This window comes from Ananas comosus, linkage group 11 (assembly GCF_001540865.1).
Source record: "Ananas comosus cultivar F153 linkage group 11, ASM154086v1, whole genome shotgun sequence".
Lineage (NCBI taxonomy): Eukaryota > Viridiplantae > Streptophyta > Magnoliopsida > Poales > Bromeliaceae > Ananas > Ananas comosus.
The window spans coordinates 6,860,051-6,883,232 of record NC_033631.1 but is presented as its reverse complement, the minus strand read 5'-3'; the positions used below and the strand labels follow the sequence as shown (position 1 = coordinate 6,883,232).

At 39.7% G+C, this 23,182-nt stretch overlaps 2 long non-coding RNA genes across 3 annotated transcripts; both read right to left on the bottom strand.

Annotated features, from left to right (window-relative positions):
• LOC109717669 lies at positions 1,705-3,142 on the bottom strand. Of its 2 annotated transcripts, XR_002218247.1 has the most exons (7): positions 2,757-3,142; positions 2,559-2,641; positions 2,398-2,481; positions 2,220-2,310; positions 2,046-2,128; positions 1,854-1,967; positions 1,705-1,765 (listed from the first exon to the last, which is right to left on the bottom strand). It is a non-coding gene; the product is annotated as an uncharacterized LOC109717669 (long non-coding RNA). The 2 variants fall into 2 exon arrangements; XR_002218246.1 differs by having other exon boundaries at positions 2,559-3,142.
• On the bottom strand, positions 12,115-12,959 carry LOC109717794. The gene is made up of 4 exons (XR_002218306.1): positions 12,821-12,959; positions 12,479-12,561; positions 12,287-12,399; positions 12,115-12,199 (listed from the first exon to the last, which is right to left on the bottom strand). It is a non-coding gene; the product is annotated as an uncharacterized LOC109717794 (long non-coding RNA).

The window sequence follows — 23,182 nt, the reverse complement described above, 5'->3', positions numbered from 1 at the left end:
ACATCGAGAAGACTCTAGTTAGTCTCTGACCCCTCGCCAGGAACCATAACCTTTCCCGCTATGGCAGGCTCTGTACAAAAACAATCAACAAGAGGACGTGAAAACTATTAAACAATAGTTCCCAGTGGGTAAGCCGCCGAGAGTGGCGAAGTACACCACTAGGTCAACTGAGGTATGAGTAAACAACAATAAGTAAGCAAAGTAAATGCAACAAGTACATGTAGTAATTTAATCATAGCATGCCTCACAAGATATGTTTTCTAATATGTCTTATATACTAATTCATCATAACAAATTCTATAAGTTATGCTATATGCAGAATATCATCATAATTTAACTAGCTAATGACATTAGGTAGTTATGTCCTACACTAGCAAAAGTGTAAACATTTAGATATTGTAACTATACTACTGACCCACAGGGATGTCAACTTCCTAGTATGTTCATTACTAGGTATGTTCAACTAATAACATAAAATATCCTTACTACTATGTTCATCTAAGGTTAAAGTCACTTATAATAACCCAATTAACAAAAGACTTACACATGGTAAAGTCCCAGCCCGTGCCGTGCCTGATGGCCCTGTGGAAGTCAACACTACCCACGGCAATCCACTTCGGCGTTCAGTCTCGTACATAAGCGAGCAATCTGTCACATAGGCTAACTCCAGAGTGCCGGCTTGTGGGGCGCAACCCTCACAAGCATGTGCGAATGAACACATTGGCAAGCAAGCGTAATCCATAGCATAGGTTTCACAAGTTCATCATGTCTCTAACATGGAATCTGAACTCGACACAAGGTCGACAATTAACACTAAGTCATAATCCACTATTAACTACTTGGTGACATGCTTCTACCAATAGATAGAATGACTTAAATAAGTACATGCTTTACAACATATTGATGATTCTAACGGGCTATACCCGCATACTCGTATATTATCCTCTCACTACTCCCTATACATAAGGAAAGTGGTTTACTAAGGTCATACTCAATGACTCATTCTAGTGTTCATGTAACTCATAGCACATATTCTATAGTTCTATATAAACCTCCACTATCTGGAGTAAACAAGTATTAGACAAGTACTTCTACTTGACTACACAGGTATATCCTCATGTCCAATTCTAGTTATTTAACTAGATCGTATTTATAAGAACCTGAAATTCATGCTATCTCTATTCTGTGAAAGCAATAACCAACTTGTCAATACAAGTATGCGAAACATTCTCTACTATACTCTTAACATGATTTTCATATAAATGTATGAGTATGTAACTTCACTATACATGATATGCTAAGAGTTCTGTCATCATATCTACAACATGGAATTGCATGAATTTAACTCAAAGATAAACCATTATAATGCATCATTCACTTAGTTATACATCTAAACTAAGTGCCGTAATCATAACTTTATATCAATTCATTCGTGAATGATGTCCTACTTAACTTGTCTACACAAGTATACTATTATCATATCATGCATGTTAAACAAGCAAATGATCAATGTATGCAAAGCCATTTCATAACTCTCCCCTACTACATAGAGGTTTCCTTTAATCCAGTATAATATGCGGATCTATGCATGCACCAATCCATTAAAATATACATATATTCACATGAATATGCAACAATTCCCCAATTCATAATGTCAAAGAAGACATAGAGAGAATTCACCCATTTCGGTAAGGTCAAACCTACCAAATCGCTGTCGACTCTCGTCGATTCCGCTAACGAAGGTAATCCAAAGCCTCCAAGCACCCTGGTAAGTATTCTAAAATCAGCTAGGAGCTTCACCAAGTTTTCATATATAACCTCACATAATCACATAATTAAGGCTAGAATCTCACTTCGCTTAGAATCCAAACTTAAATTCCACTCCACTTCAGGTTGGAACACATCGAATCCAGCCTTCAAGAATCACCAAAATTCAGCTCAAGGTGATCATCAACTCTGCTGCGAACCTGCTTCGAACACGCACCATAAACCCCTTTATAACTACTATCAACACATCAAAACTATAAAGGAGTTAGATTACTCACCTTACTGAGCTCCAACTCAAGTTGAAGTACACCAAAACTGATCTACAAGGACCACTCAAACTCAGCCAAAGTGGTTCACAGCCCTGTTGTGAGCAAACACCAAAAATAGCACCACTACTTTTACTATTACAACTATTATAGCATCCAATTCAAGAGAAAAGTGAGCTAATTCACCTTGTACAGCTCCTACTCAGGTTCGACTGAGTTAGGCTTGAAGAATCACAGCAAAACACCCCTTCTACAGCTACTACAAGCATCCCCAAATCTGCTGGCAGCAAGATAAAGAACAAGCTCAACCTCACTCCTACAACTACCAATACCTCAAACTAGAGAGAGAAGTTAGTTTACTAACCTCACCAAGCTTCAACTTAGCTCCTAGCTGAGTTAGAATAGAGAAACACCTCTTTTATAGTTGTTTTATCCTTCCCAAAACCAGCTGGTAACAAAAAAAACCAAGAACCAACTCAACTTCACTAGTATAGCATCAATCTAGAGAGAAGTTGAATTATTCACCTTATCAAGTTCAACTCAGCTTCTTGCAGAGCTAGGGCTGCGAAATACCTCCAAACTCCTTTCTCTCACAACCTTCAACAGCTCTAAAGCCTCCCAAATCAGTTAGGAACAAGAGAGGGCAAGAAAATGAGCTCAAATCACTTGATTCTACTCAAAACGACCCCAAAACCCTAGAGAGAGAAAGAGAGAAAAGCTTACCCTGTTCTCTGAGCTCCAGCACACCTTAAGCTGCTGCAGGGATCGAGCTAGGGTGTTTAAAGGATAAGCTCAAAGCAAAATTACCAAAACAACCACAAGCCACACAGCTGCTATACTGGGTACTGGTACTCAGGCAAGTTGGTACCGGTACTCAGTGTAAAATTCAGCATTTCGCATTTGCAATGCACTTTTGCTCTTCCGGTCGCTTAGTCACTCCAGTAACCTGCCGAAAACTTTTCGACAACCTCTCAAAAGATGTGGAATCGTTCCAATTACTATTCCCACACTCAAACTTCGCAATTTGCTAAAGTTCAGTGTACTACACGAGTAGTTCAAAGTACACCCAATTACTGTGGCCAGTCATAAAGACTCAACCTAAGCTCGCCTACTAGGTCTCGAGGACAGCAAATCAAGTACTACTCTCGAGGGATAGATCAACCCACACCCAAAGTCGCTAACTCTATCTAAGAGCGGTGTATATCAAGTCTGGGGGTGAGAACGCAAGGTGGCGAACCCTATCTAAGAACATCACCTTCCACTGGGTTGGCAACTAAAGAACCCTAGGTTAGAAATCCTGTATAAGACTCCTTTAGTGCCATATAAACTATAGCCATATGTGTATGCTCAAAGCTCCAATAATCTAGACTCAACAGTCAAATCACTACCCGTAGGCAACAGTAGGAGCCAAGAGATAATCTCAAGAGATGTCAACGATGACACGGGAACCAAACTCTCCGGGTCAACTAGCATGCTACACTACACAAGTATACAAGAAAGATAAAGATAATGTAAGTAACAGGGGTGCACATGCTAAGGACCCAATCGTGACAGAATACGTCATCCCACCCCTAAGTCAAATATGAGGGAGTAGACGCCAATCAGCTAAGTTAATCTCATACAAGATAAATCAACCGATCGACTAACAATGGTCACAACTCATCAAAGAGTAAATACCGATCTATCAGATCCAATCATACACAGGTGGATATCCAACTAGATCATCACCTACTCTACATGACACACACGAGCTATAGGAGAGAGCTCAATCAAAGGACCGTGAATCAACACAATAAACAACATAGCAAGCAAGAGGCATGTAAAGTAGAAGCATGTACAGATATGATGTCAAGAGTGTTAGATGTATGCCCTATAAGCCAACCAGGCCAACATATGTATTCTTTCTAAGACATATTTATATTTGACTTTAAAATATTATGAATAAATTTTGGTTCTTATTTCCAATCATGTTGTGTATGTGTCCATGAATCGTCCAAGAAATTAATAAGATGATGACATATATTCTCAAGATTTGAGAATTTGAGACATGTGTCATTGGTGGTTAATTCCTAAATGCTCTCAATCAATGGATCATCATAGGGACGGTAATTGATCCGGTGAGATTGGTGCATAGGTCGCTTCCTTTTTTGGGTAGACGAGTCTCGAGTCGATAGTGTGGGGACACTGAAATGAATATGCAGGTGGTTGTTAGAGAACAAAGGTACCGAGCGTGACCAAAGCGAGAAGTCACTTGGATGTCTACTCACTTGTCAGTGACTTACTCAATGTTGCAGTAATGTAACTGGTCCTTTGACTTGCGGTGCCTCGGCTATTCACAATGAGGTTACTATAGTTTGACTGTACATACACTTGGTCCCTAGCCATTTGGGTCCTTGCGGTGCATGTTGGCTGCAATAGGTTCATTGTAAGAATAGGGTGCGCACTTAGATGGAATCTATCTCTTTTGGTAGATAGGGGCGTTAGTCCTATGTGATTATGAGACTGAGTTTAGAAGATCTTGGCCAGGACAAAGTTAATAGAGGAAATGGTTTCCGATATTAGAGACTCGAGTCGAATAAATTTAACATATGACAGACGATGGGGTTTGACGAGTTATTCCATGACCTCCATCAAGTCGGGACTTATGATAGAAGTACTGTATCACACGATAACTGCACCAAGAGGTTCGGTATTCCATTCTACTGGAATGCCACTACATGCTGCTAGGTGTCACTGGTAGATTGTGAGACTCATGAGAATTATCTAGATGATCGATAATTCTCATTAGGCTGAGTTGGAATTGTTCCGATCCACTGAAAGGAGTTTCAGTGATATTATTGATAGTGATCAAAATATATCTCACTACCAGATAGAATAGAACCTATGGGGTCACACACATAAGAGGTTGTGACTGATCGGATAGCTAGATCGTGATTATTGAATCGTCAGAGGACATAATTGTCAATATGTTGATAATTGGACTAATTTGTAATTGTTACAAATTAGTGTTATTAATATGTAAATGTTACAAGAGATGACTTACTAATAGTTAATAAATTATGAGAGGACTTATGTGCAAATATTGCATTATTAATGGCACGCCCCGAGACCGCTACCAATTTGGTCCGGTTCGGGCGCGTCGAACAGACGCCAAACGGACAGCACCTCTCCTGTCCGCCCAAGACTAAGCAACAAGATCATGTACAAGAATTTGCCCAGGAAAAGAAATTCAATACATACATGATCGACTAAAAGCACACAAGTGCAATACAACTAAGATCAAGAACCACAAGTGTATATACAAGTGAATAAAGAGAGATAATCTAGCTATTACAACCATTCATCATTAATTCTTTTAATTACATTTCCATCTCCCAAAATGTAATGCATATTTCTGTCCAAAATACATAAGTGGCTCCTAACATATGTCCAAAATATACATCATATGTCTCTAGTACACGAGGGTACTCTAATGCAGATAGGAAGCTACTAACTACCTCAGGGCGCTATGCCCTTGCCGCGGTCCTCGCCCGACGCACTTGTACTCGGCCCTGCAACAAAGTGGGGTAAGAACTATATAAATATAGTTCCCAGTGGGTTCGGCCGCCGACTCCGCCGATCTTCCCACTAGGTCCAAGCAGGCATAAGTAGATAGATAGATAGATAGATAGATAGAAATATAAACTGCAACTATTCTACCATGCCTTCAATGCGATGCCATGTATGAGGTAATCATCATGCAATATTATACTATCATACTAGTATGATGTCAAGAGTATGTGCATGTAACATAGCAATGCAATCTACAATATACACTATGTCTACTCAAGGTAAGAATGCAATTCTACTATGTCATTCATGTTCATTACCCAATTTACCTGGCTAACCCGTAGGTTAAGCCCTCGACTCACTCTCAATCTCATAGGTGAGGAGAAGCTGCACTCGCACATCGAGACCGTCTACGGGACAACTACGTCTGCCCCTACGTGAAGTACTCCGGAGACCACTGCTTCGGTGGAGCGACCACCGACAAGTGAAACAGACTAGTGAGTATGGTCCAATCCTCACAAGAGAATACCCTATCTACTAGGGTCATAGTGCCTCTGCTGCACAATCACAATGCATAATCAATGCCAGGACTTCTACTATCCCTAAGTTTATGTCATGTTTACTACACTAGACTCGATGCCACTCGTTTGATCATTTGTAGTAAGTTTTCTAACTAGTTGACATGCAACTCGTTCATGTTTAGTGTTTCTACTACACTAGTTCAATGCCACTCATCTAGGCTATACATATGTCCAAGTTCATCTTTATGCCACTATAGGATTCCATGTCACAAGACCCAATCCCCATGCATCCCTAGTTCACGTGTCAAGCCCACAATGCTACACTACTAAGAAGCATGCAAGAAAATAGAAATGCAACTATCTACTCACCCTATAATGCATAACATCAATATACAAGATATGATCAATATATATAGCTTAGACATAAAAAGAAGCCTGGTTGCTTCGGGATGGAAATCCCCCACCTTTTGGTGATGTTTCGATGCCACAAATCCGTTTCCAAGATTTTTGGAAGCTTCCTCGGCGTTTCAGGCGAAAACGAAGCCAAAAGTGGGTTTTTCGCCAATATCTCTTTGTAGCCTCGATGAATGCTCAAACCGAGTGCACGAACGCGTTCGGGGACCTAACAATTAGGTTAGAGAAGGGTCAATTGAGATCAAAACCCCTCACAAGAGAAACCCTCTTTTGGATGCCCTAGAAGCCCCAATATTGCAATAGCTCTATTCTAGCATTTATTCTTACAATCAATTAGTTCATCCACTTCTAGAAATCCACTAGAGTCTATCTAGCTAGGTTCTAAGAGATCAAAGCAAACCCTAACAGTTCTACCATGAGAATGAGTAGATGCTTACCTCTACTAGCTAGCCCAAGCAAAGAAGAAGATGGAGAAGATGATTGTAGTCCTCCCCTTGATATTCTTCTTCTTCTTTTCCTTCTCCTTCTTCTTTTCTTTCTTCTTTTCTTTCTTCTTCTCCTCCTTTGCCTTGAGAGAGAAAGAGAGAGTGTGGGTGAGTGTGTGTGTAGGGGGGAAGAAAGAAATGACTCATAAACCCCTTCTATACAACCCTCTTATGCAACATTTGCATTTACACCCCTCCACTTTGCCTCTTATGCACTGCCCAGACTGGGCAGATTTCGCATGCAGGGACTGGTCCCTCTACGGGAGGACCGGTCCTCGAGAGCAGCCTCACATGCAGAGCTCTCAGCCAGCCCTTTTTATGCGTACGGGAACCGGTCCCCTGCCGAGAGACCGGTCCTCGAGGGTCCGGTCCCCTTCCGAGAGACCTGTCCCCGAGAGCACCCATTTTGCGCAGAGTCCTCTGCTCTGCCTTGCACGCATACGGGGACCGGTCTCTCCCCAAAGGGACCGGTCCCCGAGAGCACAAAGTGGCAGGGCAGCCTTTTGCTGCCCTACACACCTACGGGGTCCGATCCCTCACCACAGGGACCGGTCCCCGAGAGCTAAAACTGCAGTTTCTGCAGATTTGCTCCAGCTTGCTCTCGTGACCCCTCCGATGCACTTTTTGCCTTTTTGGCATCTTCGGCCTTTCCGAAGTGCACCAACGCGACCCTTGGTCGATTCTAAACAAAGTCCAACTCTCGTATTTTGAGAATCCACTTCCTTATAATTAATTTGATATGATCAAATTAAGATAAAGTTCAAGTCGAATTAGGATTTGATTGATCTAATCTATTAAGGAAAGAAAAATTTTAAATCTAGATTTGTACTTATCCTTAATGATCATTATATTATTAAAAAGAGGATTATATCCCTATAAATAATATACAGGAGTTTTTAGAAAACCCTAATCGTCATCTCTCTTCTCCTCTCTCTTCTATCTTCTAGCAAGAAAGACGTTCTTTGCAAGGGAGCTAGCACCCCGGTGAGGATATCGATCAAATCAACAACCTCGTGTGGATACCTATAGAGGTCGGACACGTGTGCGGCTTCAAGAAAATCCAATTCCACGATCATCAAATTGAGATGAAGATCTATCCACACAAAAGGTAAAGATTCAATCTTGTTTTTCTTTTTTAATCTTGAAGAACATGAGGGAGCCTAATTGCGTGGTTTTTGAGGTAGGATCTCGACAGCTTTCGAAAATCAAATTTGTTTGATTTCTTTTCCGCTACGTTTTTACCGTACGCAATTTTCTAACAAAGAGAAGTTGTCCTACTCAACCAATATATAGAATAAATTAGGCAGAAGAAAAACTGAGTAAGATACAACTTTACCGACTTCGGAATAAAGCACCCACCTCACCAAGTATCCGAGTCCTCGACTCGACCGATGTATCTAACCGTCACCTGTACAAAAGATACGTCATCTATATCAATCCAACACGTTCAACCTATACTGACGTCTTATACACGTGACACGACCGAAACAACAGTTCCACGAACCAGCTTATGGAATTAAGCCCAACAACGTACCGATCAATAATAAGTCACAACAACACAACCACTATCCCAAGATGCACCACTTTAGGTGATGAGACGACTGCACACTAAGTGCTCGCCGAACAGAATGACAATCGTCGTACAAGACTACAACCGAACCTTCACCACTTTGGTGTCGTTCTGATGATCCGAACACCACTTTGGTGTCGCACCATGCACATACTGAACAATTGGCCCGATGATGCTCACAATATTGCAACATCAACCATTGGTGATATAAAGTCACCCACAATGTGCCACGACACAAGCGGAACATCGGACATACCTATCGACTTACCGAATCTGCCGATTTTTGTAAAAACTCGCCGGAAGTCCCGAAATCACATCGGAGGCCGTCGGGACCAACGAACTATCCCAAAAAGCATCGACTCATGCCACGAATCACCCACTAGCTCGAAACACACCGATTTGGGTGTCCCAGCAGAATACACTAATTCTCATGTCGAGACGATTATCGTCGAATAATCGCTCCGATCCGGGTTCTTGGAAATGTCAAATTCGACATCGGAACCCTCCGCCACTCACCCGCCATCTCCAAACACTGAGACGGCGTAGGTGGCCAGCCAACAAGGCTCAGCGGCAAAATCTAGGGTATTCCAACAACATTTGGTGAAAACCGAACTGAAACCGCGTTTCGCCGATGGATTTCATCGAAAAACGCACAAAACGGAGATTCAGTCTTCGCAGAAAATTTTCTACCTTAGACAATCAGTCCAGAGATCACATGCATTGAATACTTGCTGCCCACAGTAGCCCACAACGCAACAATAGCACAAATGTCCCTACTAATCCCAATAATTGCTATAAATACATGCAATTTGAGTAGATTAAAGCCGTTACCTTGATCCGAGCACTTCTAAGGTCAGCCGAGGCACGAACTGATAGGTTTCGACAAGGTGAAGGCCGTGCTCACTGTTTGGAGCACAGAAAAGAGCCAAAGAGTGTGCGAGAGCAAACCAAAGATCAGCAATGAATGCGCACTGGGGGCGACAGGGCTGAAAACAACGATCTGGGCTTCGTGAATGGAAAACAGGAGAGCACGATGATCAGCACTCCTCAAGGGTCACCATGCTCACCTTCGGAGGCATCGGAGTGACCCCGGATCGCCGGAATAGTGAAAAGCAGGCAGAAAAAGCCCTAACCGTGCTTGCTGGGAGCAAACGGGCACCGGCCGGCTGTCGGTCGGCCGGCTGTTGGCGGGTCGGCGGGACACGCATCGACGGCAAGAGGGTGCGGCCGATGGGGAAGGGCCAGCGCACGCATTAGTCGGCGGTGGCGGTGAGAGATCAACCCGAGGCCAACTCAGGCTTGGCTTAGGTTCACCGGCCTTCTCCAACACAGGCGGCCGTCGAAATGGGCGCGAGCGGCAAAGGGGGCTCTCCTGGGACCGAGAGGAGGGGAAGGCAATGGCGGACGGCGACGGCAGTGGCGGCACAGTGCAGCTCGACTGCTCGTGCCCTAGATCTCACTGCGAAGGCCGTAGGGGCCACGGCGGCGCTCGGCGGGGGTTCCAGCCGTCAAGGAGGCCTCGCCAGAGGTTGAGGACAACGCCGTAGGGGGGGCTCAATGTCACGCCCTGAACTTCAGCGGAAGCTCACCAGCTACGTGCATAGACCCGCCGTGTACACCACTACCACTAGTGTACACCAGGTGTCTACAATCAATATGATAAAAAGTAACATAATTTTCTAATCAGGTAATCAGAGCAAAACCAAAGAGTACATAAGCTTAAACTAAAACCATTCTAACTACAGTTAACAACATAAAGTACAAAGTACATTCTGAATAGTCTTAAAATATATCTTTCAACTAAACTAGAATAAGCTTGCATGGGTTTATCTATTTCAACATCGAGTAAGCTCTAGCTAGTCGCGAACCCCTTGCCACGAACCCTAGCCCTTCCCACTGTGGAAGGCTCTACACAAAAACAATCAATAAATGGGGGTGAGAACTATTAAACAATAGTTCCCAGTGGATAAGCCGCCAAAAGTGGCGAAGTACACCACTAGGTCAACTGAAGCAGGAGTAAGTTATAATAAATAAAATAAATAAATACAACAATTAGATGCAATAATTCAATTATAACCTGCTTCAATATGATATGTTTACCAACATGTCATACCTACTACTCATTGCATATACAAGTTGATATTTCATACTAGTTACAATGGTTCATCTTTAAACTACATATCATGATTTATGTAACATGTTGTCATTATATTTAATTAGCTAAGGACATCACATGACTATTTCCTACACTATCAAGAGTGTACACTTGTAAATACTGTCATTACAACTAATGAAAAATAGGAATGTCAACCTTCTAGTATATTCATTACTAGAAAATCCAACTAATGACATAAAGTATCTCTACTACTATGTCCATCTAAGGTTAAAGTCACTTACATTAACCCAATTAACATGAGACTTACACGTGGTAAAGTCCCGGCTCGTGCCCTGCCTAATGGCCCCGTGGAAGTCAACACTACCCACGGCAATCCACTTCGGCGCTCAGTCTCGTACATAAGCGAGCAATCTGTCTCGTAGGCCAACTCTGGAGTGCCGGCTTGTGGGAAGCGACCCTCACAAGCATGTGCGAATGAGCGCATTGGCAGGCAAGCGTAATCCATAGCATAGGTATCACAAGTTCATCATGTCTCTAACATGGAATCTCAACTCGACACAAGGTCGACAATCAACACTAAGTCATAATCCACTATCAACTAATTTGTGACATTATTTCTACCAGTAAATAGTATGACTTAAACAAGTTCATGCTTAACATCATATTGATGATTCTAGCGGCTATACCTGCATATTCATATAATCCTCTCACTACTTCCTATACATAAAAAAAGTGATTTACTAAAGTCATAATCACTGATTCACTATGTTAATCATACAACTCATGGCATGTGTTCTATTTTTCTCAACCACCACTAAAGGAATAAACGAGTATTATACAAATACCTTTATTTGACTACACAAGTATATCATTTCATGACCCATAGGTCAGAATTTACATCATATGTCCAATTCTAGTTATTTAACTAGGTCATATTCAATAGTATAAAACTCATGAACAACCTGTCTACAAAAGCATACAAAACCTTATGTAAGGTGCTCTACATATGATCTCTAACAATTCATTTCACAGTAGAAAGGCATAATCGTATTATATGCAATATGCGTAGCAATTCTGTCGTCATGTCTATAACATGGAATAGCATAATTTAACTTAAAATTAAATATCATAACCCTTCTTCACTTAGTTGTTACTCTACACTAAGTGTCACATTTATAGCTTTACCTCGATTCTCTATTGAATGATGCAGTATCTAACTTGTTTACACAAGTTTTACTAATCTCATTATAAGCATGCTAAATAAGCTATTTCCAAAATCCTTTTTGCCTCTACTACATAGAGATTTCACTTAATCATACATGATAAGCATGTTCTATGCATGCACCCATTCATTCAAATATGTATTCACATAAATATGTAGAAATTACAACTTAATAATGTCGAAGAAGATATAGGGGGAAGTCACCCATTTTGGTAAGGTCCAACCCACCAAATTGCTGTCGACTCTTGTTGATCCCGCAAGTGAAGATATTTTCTAGTCTTCAAGCACCCTAACAAGCACACTAAATAAGTTAGAAGCTTTACTCAAACCTCTACACAATACCTCACATATACATCTCACTTAGGTAGAATTGTACCTAGTATAGAATCCAGACATAATCTTCTCTTCAATTCAGGTTGGAATATACCAAAACCAACCTTCCAAAGATTACAAATCTCAGCCAAAAGAGTCCAATAACCTGCTGTGAACCTGCTATGAATTTACACCATGAACTCCACTTAAACATTTATTACAACATCAAAACTAGTGAAAATACTAGCTAGTTTACCTTCCGAAGTTCTAACTCAGTTTCTACTGAGCTCGGATTGAAGAACCATAGCCAAAACACTTCCTCCCACACCTCTATAGCTGCTGTAAACTTTCCCAAACCAGCCGGCCATAAGAAAGCAAAGAACAAGCTCAATCCACTACTATAGCATCAAATTAGAGAGAAAGAAATTAACTAATCATCTTGTATAGCTCCAACACAAGTTGAAGCACCTCAAATCCAATCTACAAAGATCTCAAAACTCAGCTAAAAGAGTTTCATAACCCTGCTGTGAGCTAACATCAAAAACACTACCAATACTACTACTATTACCTCAAACTAGAGAATAGTTAATTAGCTCACCATCCAAAGCTTTAAGCTCAGCCAATTCCTGAACCAGGGTTGAAGTTTATAACCACAGAGACTCTCCTTCACCTCTTTCGCAGCTTCCCCACAGCCCACAACCTCAGCCAACATGAAGAGAAGAAGAGAAAAGAGCTAATTCCATTAGCTTCTACTCAAAAAATAGAGAGGAGTTTTAGAGAGAGAAAAAGAGGGCTTACCCTGTGTCCCCAGAGCCAAAGTGGATAAGAACCAGCTGGGGAAGTCGAGATGGGGGTTAAATGGATAACCATCAAAGCGAAATTACGAAAAAGACCATTATCCACAATCTGCTGCACTGCGTACCGATACTTCCCTGAGTTGGTACGAGCACTCTATGCAAAATCCTGCATTTCGAAATTCCAATACACTTTCACTCTTCCGACCACTTAATCCCTTAAGTAACATGCCGAAAACCTCTCGACAACCCCTCACAATCTAGAATAGTTCTAATTACTATTCCAATACTCGGACTTTGTACTTCGCTAAAGTTCAGTGTATTACACTCAAGGCGAGGGTACGCCTTGCCTTGCCCGCGGCAGAGAAAAAGAGGAGATGGTGGTGGTGGTGGTGGAGAAGAGGAAGAAGATGAAGATGCTGACGGTTGGGTCGGCCGGAGCTTAGTCGCCGACGGCCGAGAAGCAAGCAGCACACGCAGAGAAATGAGGGGTGGCGGCTAGCTCAAGTTTGGATGAGATAGGTGTTAGGGTTAGGGTTTTTGGAGGAGAAACCCTAAATCCAACCTATATAGCAAGGTGTCAAATTGCAGAAAACACCCCCCAAACCCCCAAATTTAGAGCTGAGCCCACCGCAGCACGTGTAAAACGCATGTATGCACCTCCATGTGCGATTTCGTGCGATTTGGTACATAAAATATAAGGACTTTCATGAAAACTCCGTTTCGCCGATTTCGACCCCTTCTCGGTAATCACACTTTTTTGGGAGATCCGTCCATCAGATTTGCGAATGGATAGTACCAATACTTCCAGCACTGCCAGATCATCAAACTTAGGATTTTGTTTTGCCAGAATCGATTTCCGATTTGGGACACAACCTCCACCATATGTGCTTTTAGAAGCACGGAGCCCTATGTGCTTCCAAGTCGTTTTCAATGTTGGGACTTTCGAATCGTCGATTGGCATTATTAGACTTGATCTAGAGTATTTGAAGTATATAGAAAATAAATTTTGAGATTTTTTGATGTTATTTACCTAGTGATCGAAGGAGCTCAAAATTAATAATTTTACTGGACGTGGTGAAATGTTTTGCAAGTTTACCAGTGTAGAAATATCCAAATCATGTAAAGTTTTGATAGCAAATTCTTTATACTATATAAAATAAGATCAATATCTTTGATCAATTTTTAGTGTCATATCACATCATTTTGTGAGAATTTTATTTTCAGTCGTTGATTTTAAGCCCCTTCAATCACTAGGCAAATGATATCGAAAAATCGCAAAATTTATTTTTAAGTACTTCAAATACTATAAATCAATTCTAATGGAGCCGATTGTCGATTCGGTGTCATGGCCCAGGGTCTTTTTTGTAAAGCTTTTTCGAAGAAAGATTCAATTCGAAAGTAAAGTCAGCGAAAAAACACCTCATTTTTTTTACACAAACATACCACGGGACACAATAGACCCACAACAAATACAGGTTTTCTTCGTCCACCTGGACAAAGTTTCCCTTATATTTGTACGGTGTATCACCATATGATTTGCTGCAATACTAACATTCAGTCACACACAACCAGCATTTCACAATGTAGATGCTCACGGCAATCATTCAGCTAGCAATCCTTGGAATGATGCATGCTCTAAGCACTCCTTAAGCGAAAGATGATGCAAATGCACATTACAGCAACCAATTCTATCTTTTACAAGTGTTTTCCAGCCCGAAACTTTATTCTGAAATGCTAAGAATCGAGAAAACTAAAAGTCTTTTAGAAAACAATCTCCCACGTGGAAACCCATTATTTTGAAAACGCCGACTACCTCGAGGGGTAGTAAACCACATATCATACAACTGAAATACCGTCATGCCGGAAATCCCAAAAGAATAGTTATATCCAAATGCTTGTAACTAAATGATCATCCACAATCAGGATTATTCAAGAATTCACAATCAATCAAATAAATAATTGAACTACAATGTCTAATTTATTAACCATAAATGCAAGGGGGTCGAATCAGAATAACTGTAGATGATGTAGATCTGTCGGGACCTCTAAAACTCGCTAGCTGTCGCACCTCACGCATCGTCCTGACTCCCACCACCGAGGTCACCTCAAAGAGAGGGGGAGAAACCAACAAAGGTCTCCCAGTGGATACCGCAAGCCGACGAAGCTGAGTGTACTTACTAGTAAGAGAAAACAACTAAGATAGATAGATAATCATGCACGATAGCGGATAAATAAATATGGATAAGAATAACAATAATTACCTACCGCTACTGCAAATAATAATCAATGCATCAACTGTATGAAACCAATATCCAAGAACCTCGCCATATAGGTCTAAAGACTGTAGGCAGTGTCATCATATGCTCACCCACCTGGCATAAAACCCCTAGCTAGCACCTTGCAGGGGCTCACGGGTCGAGAAGACGACCACTTTTTCGAAAAAGAACACCCACACGGTGGCCAAACCGCTGGTGCATGTGACATGCCACATGAGCTGTGACGATCGACGCAAAATGCTCAATGGTCAACGAGACAGCAAACAGCCGAGAATAAGTCGATAAACAACACCTGTCCACAATAGATCACCAGATCGACGAACCGACCAACACTGACCAATCAGGTCCACAGATAGAAATCATGCAATCGTCTCACACCTCTCTGCTACTAATATATGAACAAACAAAAGTAGAGTAAATAAATCAAAAGTCTAGTGGTGACATGCTCATCAATAATATGCAAGGAAAACGAAAAAGAGTAAGGAAAGAATATCACCAAACTAGTACTACTGTACCGACTCCGGATCGAAGCACCCACCTGATATCGTCACAGTATCTACCTCCCAAGGCATGCTGGGATGTCAACTGGACTGACGAAAGACCTATCGAGTCAAGATCCATCAAACTAACTCCGAAACACTAATCCCACAAACCCGGAACTATCGAAAGTTTCAAAAAGTCCACCGAAACACTTTGGATTACCATAGTGTTTCGGAAGGTACCATCGTATAGGACTAATCACTACTATCCTAAAACGCTCCAAAATGGGTGTTCGGACAGCCACTATAAGCTCACACTATAAAGGTAAGCCGTTGAGCATCAAACGCCATTCCGGGTTCCCGAAAATGCCGTTTTCGGCATCGGAACCCTTCGTCACTCACTTGTTGTCTTCAAAAGCTCAAAACATTTAGTGTAACCAGCCGACAAGGCTCCGCGACACACCCGGGGCAATAACACTACCAACCAGTAGGCCCCACTACGGTTACCGCGTTCCATCGATGATTTATCAAAAAAACGCATTAGAAATCGAATTTGATTTCCGCGAGGGCCTCAGCAGCTTGGACAATCAGTCCAACAGGTCACATCAAGTGGCCACACGCTATCCGAGGTAGCCCCACTGCAAAAATTGCAAAGACGCCCCAAAACAAGGGTCAAATGTGTAAAATACACACTAAACAGGACCGATAAGGTACATCGTGCGTCTGCGAGACCAACCGAGGGCACCAGGGGATAGGTCTCGATGCATCAAAGCCCGTGCTCACTGTCCTGAGCTAGAAAAATAGCCTGGGGACACTCTGGGTCCAAGAATACTATACATATATATAGGTCCCAAGGGCGACATCGCAAAATCAATGAGTCGCGGCCTTTTCGACAGAAACTGAGGTGAGCACGGTGATCACCGACAACTCTAGGTCACCGTGCTCACCTTCTGGAAGATCGGAGGGCTTCAGGATGGCGGAACAATAAGGTAGGCCAAAAGCCACTATTTCGGGCTAGGCAGAGAGCTCTTGGCTCCGGCCGGCCACCGGCGGCACGGCGGCGGGCCCGCGGCCCAAGGGCGAGTGCGGAGGGGGAGGGAAGTACCGTGCTCACCTTGGCCGGCAACGGAGAGCGACGATGGCGGCGCTGGGAGAAGCTCGGCCCAACCAAAATTACGGCTTAGTCTAGGTGGCTCCTTCCGGCGATGGCGGCGGCGGCGGCGCGTCCCCCAGGACCGGAGGGAGGCGGCGGCACTGTTCACAAGCGGCAACGGCGGCGCTTGAAAGAAGCGGAGCAGCCATTGCCACGGGCAGTCCGATGAGAGGAGCAAAGCTGGCGGCGGCGCTTAGCGACTACGGGGGTTGCCGGGAAGGGACGGTCGGTGTCCAAGGGTGCCGGAAGTAGGGTCCGTAGGGTGCGGCCTCCTCTCAGGATTGCCTAAGCTCGAGGATGAGAAGGAAGGAAGAGAAAACCCAAAAGAGAAGCGAGGGGAGATGGCGGCGGCGCTCAGCCGGGGAGGCGCACGACGTGGTCAGGGAAGGGAGAAAAGGCGGCTAGGGCTCGAGGTGGACAAGGGAGGCTAGGGTTAGGGTTTGCCAAAGAGGAAACCCTAATGCAACCTATATACATAAGTGTACAATTGCATGAAACCCCTCGTACACTGCAAATTCCACCCCAAGTCTTTCAGGGCGCATGTAAAACGCGTCAACGCACCTCCACTTGCGATCTCTCGCGATTCCATACATAAAATATAGTGACTTTGCGAAAAGATCCAAACTGCAATATTGACCCTTCCTCGAACAACGTGTGATTCCGGACGATCGGTTCGTCAGATTTATGAACAGATCGTGCCAGTACTTCCGGCACTGCTTGACTTTCAAACCTTCGATTTTGTTTCGCCAGAATCGGTTCCCGATTCGCAATCCAATCATCTCTCAATCCATTCACATATATATACACATATATAAGTTATATATATTCGAAATCATATTCAAATTCCAAATTTAAATTCTCATGTATTACATTCGGATGTCCCAACATCAAAATGGACTTGAAAGTACGGAGGGCCTCTGTTCTAAAAGCATACCAGCCTAACTCTATACATATATAATCCAGCTATAGTGCTTTTAAAAGCATCAAGCAATTGGTGCTTGCAAGTTTCCCACCGTTAGATTTTTTTTTTTAATCAATTTTACCCCTTAGATCATGTTATTCCACCAACCACCTATTAAACCTTAGGGGACTACTATTATTCTATCCCTACAAATTTTCATCCAAAGGCTGAAAATCTACAAGCACCAGTAACCGGGTACTTTTAAAAGCATAGGATAGAGGTCATGATATAGGGCTAGGATGATATATAGTAGGTCACTTCGGGTTAGTGGGGGTAGGTGGTGGTAGGTTGAATAGTAATTGATCCGAAAGGTAATAATAGACAAGGGCTAGATCCAAGGACTAGAAACCTAAGGCTTCATTTGGTTCGAGTATAAGTAAGAACAGTTTATTTCAGGGATAGATACAAGTTCAGATATAAGCAAGAATTAGACCAATTTTGCGTTTATATGAAAATTGGGTTGTTATCGGGAATAAGAAAATTAAACAATGTTTGGATAAATAAAATGGAATAAAACAAAATAGTTGGTAGTTATAAATAAAAAATTATGATATTACTCCTCTCATTAAATTTGAATTTAAATTTTTAAATTTTATATTTTAATTTTTAAATTTTAATCTTTAAATTTCAATATTTAAATTTAAAATATAAAATTTAAAATCTCAAATTATAAATTTTAAAATTTTAAATTTTAAATTTAAGATCAAATTTAAATTTAAAAATTAGAAAATATCAAATTTTAAATTTAAAAAATATAAAATATCATATTTTAAATTTGAAAATTTTAGAATCTAAAATTTGAAATTTGGAATTTAAAAAATTATAAATTTTAGTTTTGAAATTAAAACTATAAATTTAGTAATAAATTTAAAATTACATATTTAAAATTCTCTCTCTCTTTCTCTCTCGCCCTGAAGCTTGTTCCTGGAACAACCTTATTCCTCTCTCCTCAAAGTTTGTTCCAGGAACAAGCTTGTTCCACCTAAGGGGTGGGAACAATAGTTTCCACTTTAACAAGTTATCCTACCAAAGTGGGAACTATTGTTAAAGTGGGATAATCTATTAAAGTGGGAACTATTGTTCGCACGAAAAAAAATTTGTGTTTAGATATAAGGAGGGGAATAAGGCCTTATTCCCCTCCTTATACCCAATCCAAACACTATCTAAAAGCACCAATATCTTGGTGCATGCTTTTAGGTATATTCTAGCTCAACTCTCTCTCTCTCTCTCTCTCTCTCTCTCTCTCTCTCTATATATATATATATATAGAGGCTAGGGCTACTATATAAGGTTTAGTGGGTGGTTAGTGTAATAGTATGATTTAACATATGAAAATGGTCAAAGAGGTAAATCTTACAGCAAAAAACTTACAAGCACCAAGTGCTTGGTACTTTTGCATGCACCATAGCCGGACTCTTTTCTTCTATATTTTAGCCAATATCTCAATTAACCTCTCACATTAAAATTGCAATTAATTTTCAGCTAGCTAGCACTTTGTCACTTTATCAAATAGCCGAAAAGCATGAAATAATTATTGAATTCAGTTTTCAAATAATTAAAGTTCACTAAAAACGTTAGAAAGGAACTAATACCATCTGAAAGACGTATTGCAAACTTATTTTTTGTAAAGTTTTATAGACGAATTCAACAATAATCTCAAATTTGGGCTATAATTGAGTTGGAGACAAAAGTTAAGGTGCAAATCAATGCATTTCTAAAAGGAGATAATTGAGACGCGAGCTAAAATTACTGATCAACCTGAGGTACACGCATGAAGCATATATATATATATATATATAGAGAGAGAGAGAGAGAGAGAGAGAGAGAGAGAGAGAGAGAGAGAGAGAGTGGTTGGCTGCCTAAAGCTAAGAGCTAACTGCATGATTTTGCCATCATCAGGGAAGCAAGATAACCCTTCTGACGAAAGTTGCTTTCTGCCTTTTTCTTTTTCAGTTCTTAATTTGTTTCCAAGCTTCTCTCTGTGGCGATGAAAGGGACTCAACCATGCCATGGTTCATGCATGGCCACCACCACACGACAGCAACTTGCGCCGAGATTCTAGTCAAACAAATATTCCGCCACATTGCATTTACATCATGGAGACCAGCGTGCAGTAGCCAGCCAACATGCGTGCTGCATGCATGTTGGCATTATTATCTCGAGCCCACGTGTGTGTGTATATATATATATAGATAGAGTCCGGCTGGGATACTATCGATAGCACCAAGGATTTGGTGCTATTGAGTTTTTTACCGTTAGATTTAACTCTTTAATTCTATTTATCCGTTAGATTATACTATTCAACCAACTACCTACTCAACCCTAGGGGGCCCACATCATCCTAATCGCACATTTCTCAATCTAAGGGCTAAAAAATCAATAGCATCAATGGCTTGGTGCTATTGATAATATTCCAGCCTAATTCATATATATATAGTCCGGTTATGGTGCTTGTAAAAATATCAAGTATTTGGTGCTTGTAAATTTTTTACCGTTAGATCTACCCCTTTGATCATTTTCACCCGTTAGATTATACTATTCAACCAACCACCCACTTAACCCTAGGAGGCCCACATCATCTTAACCGCACATCCCTTAATCCAAGGGCTAAAAACTTAAAAGCACCAAAAACTTGGTACTTTTAAAAAGCATAGGAGCTCAATTCTATATATATATATATATATATATATAAAGTCCCGCTATGGTGCTTTTAGAACCACCAAACACTTAGTGCTTATAAATTTTTCATCGCTAGATTTACCTTTTAAATCATTTTCACTCATTAGATCATATTCTTTAACTAATCAACCACTCAACCGTAAGGGATCATTATTATTCTAATCGTACTCATTCAAAAGCTGAAAACCTATAAGCACAATGACTTCATACTTTTGGTACTTTTAAAAGTATAGNGCATAAATACATTGATTTTTCATCTAATTGTACTTGCAATTCAACGGTCTAATTTTTAATATAGGAAAGATTATAATTTTCAAGCAAAATAATTTTATATTTGTTAAAAAAAATATTAATAATAGATGACGGCAAAATAAATAATCATATTTAGTCTTTTGATAGATTGTTATCAATATGGATATTTATGATTATTTTTCAAAATTAGAAAGGTATTTTTAATATCGACACTTTAGAAAAAAAATTTTGCGTAATTAAGGATTGAGGGAAGGATACTTATAAAATTACGGCTAAAATATATTGTACCTTCTTAAGGGCAAGTTGGTTCAAAATAGGAATCAAAATCGAAATAGGAATGAGAATGGGTTGGAATTAAAAACGGAATGGTAAAAACAATAATTTATTTAGTTGAGAAGAATCGAAATTGGAATTATATTTAAATCAAAATTTTATTAAATTTAAATTCTTATTCAAATTTGTAATCAAAATTTTAATTCAAATTAAAATTTTTAATTTGAACTTAAAATTTGAATATATAATTTAAGTGTAAAGTAAAAGTCAAAAATTTAAATTTAGAACTATTAAACTAAAATTTAAGAAATTAAGAGTTAATTTTAAATTTATACTTCAAATTCAAATATGAAATTATAATTTGATCTAATGAATTTATATTTAGAATTATATTTGAATTTCAATAGTTATTAGTAGAAAAAAAAAATTAATCAAAATTGACTTCCACTCTCATAGTGGGAGTGGTGGGAGTCACTTTTGAGTGATGCGAATTTCTAGAATAAAAATTGAAATGTTAATTTCTCAATTCAAATACCAACAATGAAAAAGACCTACTCTGATTTTCATTTCAAATCTCAATTATTTCAAACCAAACATGCCCTTAAAAATGTTTTTGTGTGTTGTACTTAACCCCTAAAACCAAAAAAATGTGCATTTAATCTCCTTAACAACTTTCGGAATTAGCATTTAATTTTTCTTTTATTATGCTTCAAATATTTATTTTCAGCAATATTAATTTTGATGCCATAAACGTCTTGAATATTTCTAATCTCCTAAGCCATTTTCGATGATGGAGCTTTCAAATCGACGATCTACTCCGTTAGATTTGATATAGCATATTTGAAATATTTAGAAAATAAATTTTATAATTTTCGATATCATTTACCTAACGATCGAAAGAGTTCAAAATCAACAAATTTTAATAGTCGGTATATACCGTTTACAAGTTTAACGGTGCAGAAATATTCAAATCAAATGAAATTTTGATAAAAAATACTTTATATATATTATTTACAGCAAGATCAATATCTCTGATCGAAAACTTTAGTGCTATATCACCATTTTTGTAAGATTTTTAATTTCAGCTGTTGATTTTGAGCCATTTCCATCATCAGGTAAATAATATTAAAAAATCATAAAATTTATTTTTTAGATATATTTCAAATATGATAAATCAAGTCTAACAGAACTAATCATCGATTCAGAAGCACCAACATCGAAAATAGTTTAGAAGCGCGAAGACCTTCGTGCTTCTAACAGCACTCAAGACCTACTTTATATTTTTTGCTTTTTTAATAATAAATTGAAATGGAGCAGGGAGTGGCATCTACGTTCTACAAGACTAGACATGACCGCGGGTAGCTTCCCCACTAAAACAACGACAGAATCATAACACGGGCCAAATCATGGCTACTTGAGTGCGCATAGAGATTCTCATTACTCAGCTTTTCAAATTTTCGCTATAAATACTGCATGCTACCGGTGCTCAAATAATATCACCCTTATTATATATATGCTATTAATCTTTGACTTATAATACAAAATTTTTTCATTGGTTCATGAATACACCGTAATAATTTTTAACCGGTGGAGGCACCCGCAATATAAAGTAAAAGAAAGACTGAAAAAATAAGAGCAAAACTATAAAAATAATAAATTATATTTATAGTGTAGCAGCAAATTTGAGGACTAAAATGTTATATGCCTCATATTCTAAGTCAAAAATTATAACTAATTAAAATTTAAGAATAAAAATGTCACATGCCTCATAGTTTAAATCGTAACACATTAAAGTTTGACGATTAAAGTGTCACTCATCTTACAGTTTTAAGGACGAAAAGTGTAATTTATCTTTTTATCTTTTATTTTTATTTCAAACAAAGACAGAGTTGAAAATCGATCGTTTTATTTCAATGAATAATTTCATTTGAATTTTTTTTTGGTTAAAATACATAATAAATTTACTTTAATACCTAATTGTTAACATTAAAAGCAAACTAATTATATTTTGGATATTAAAAAAGATTTTAAATGTAAAGTTGACCGCTAATTAAACTATATATATGTTAGGGCCAATAATAAATTGTCAT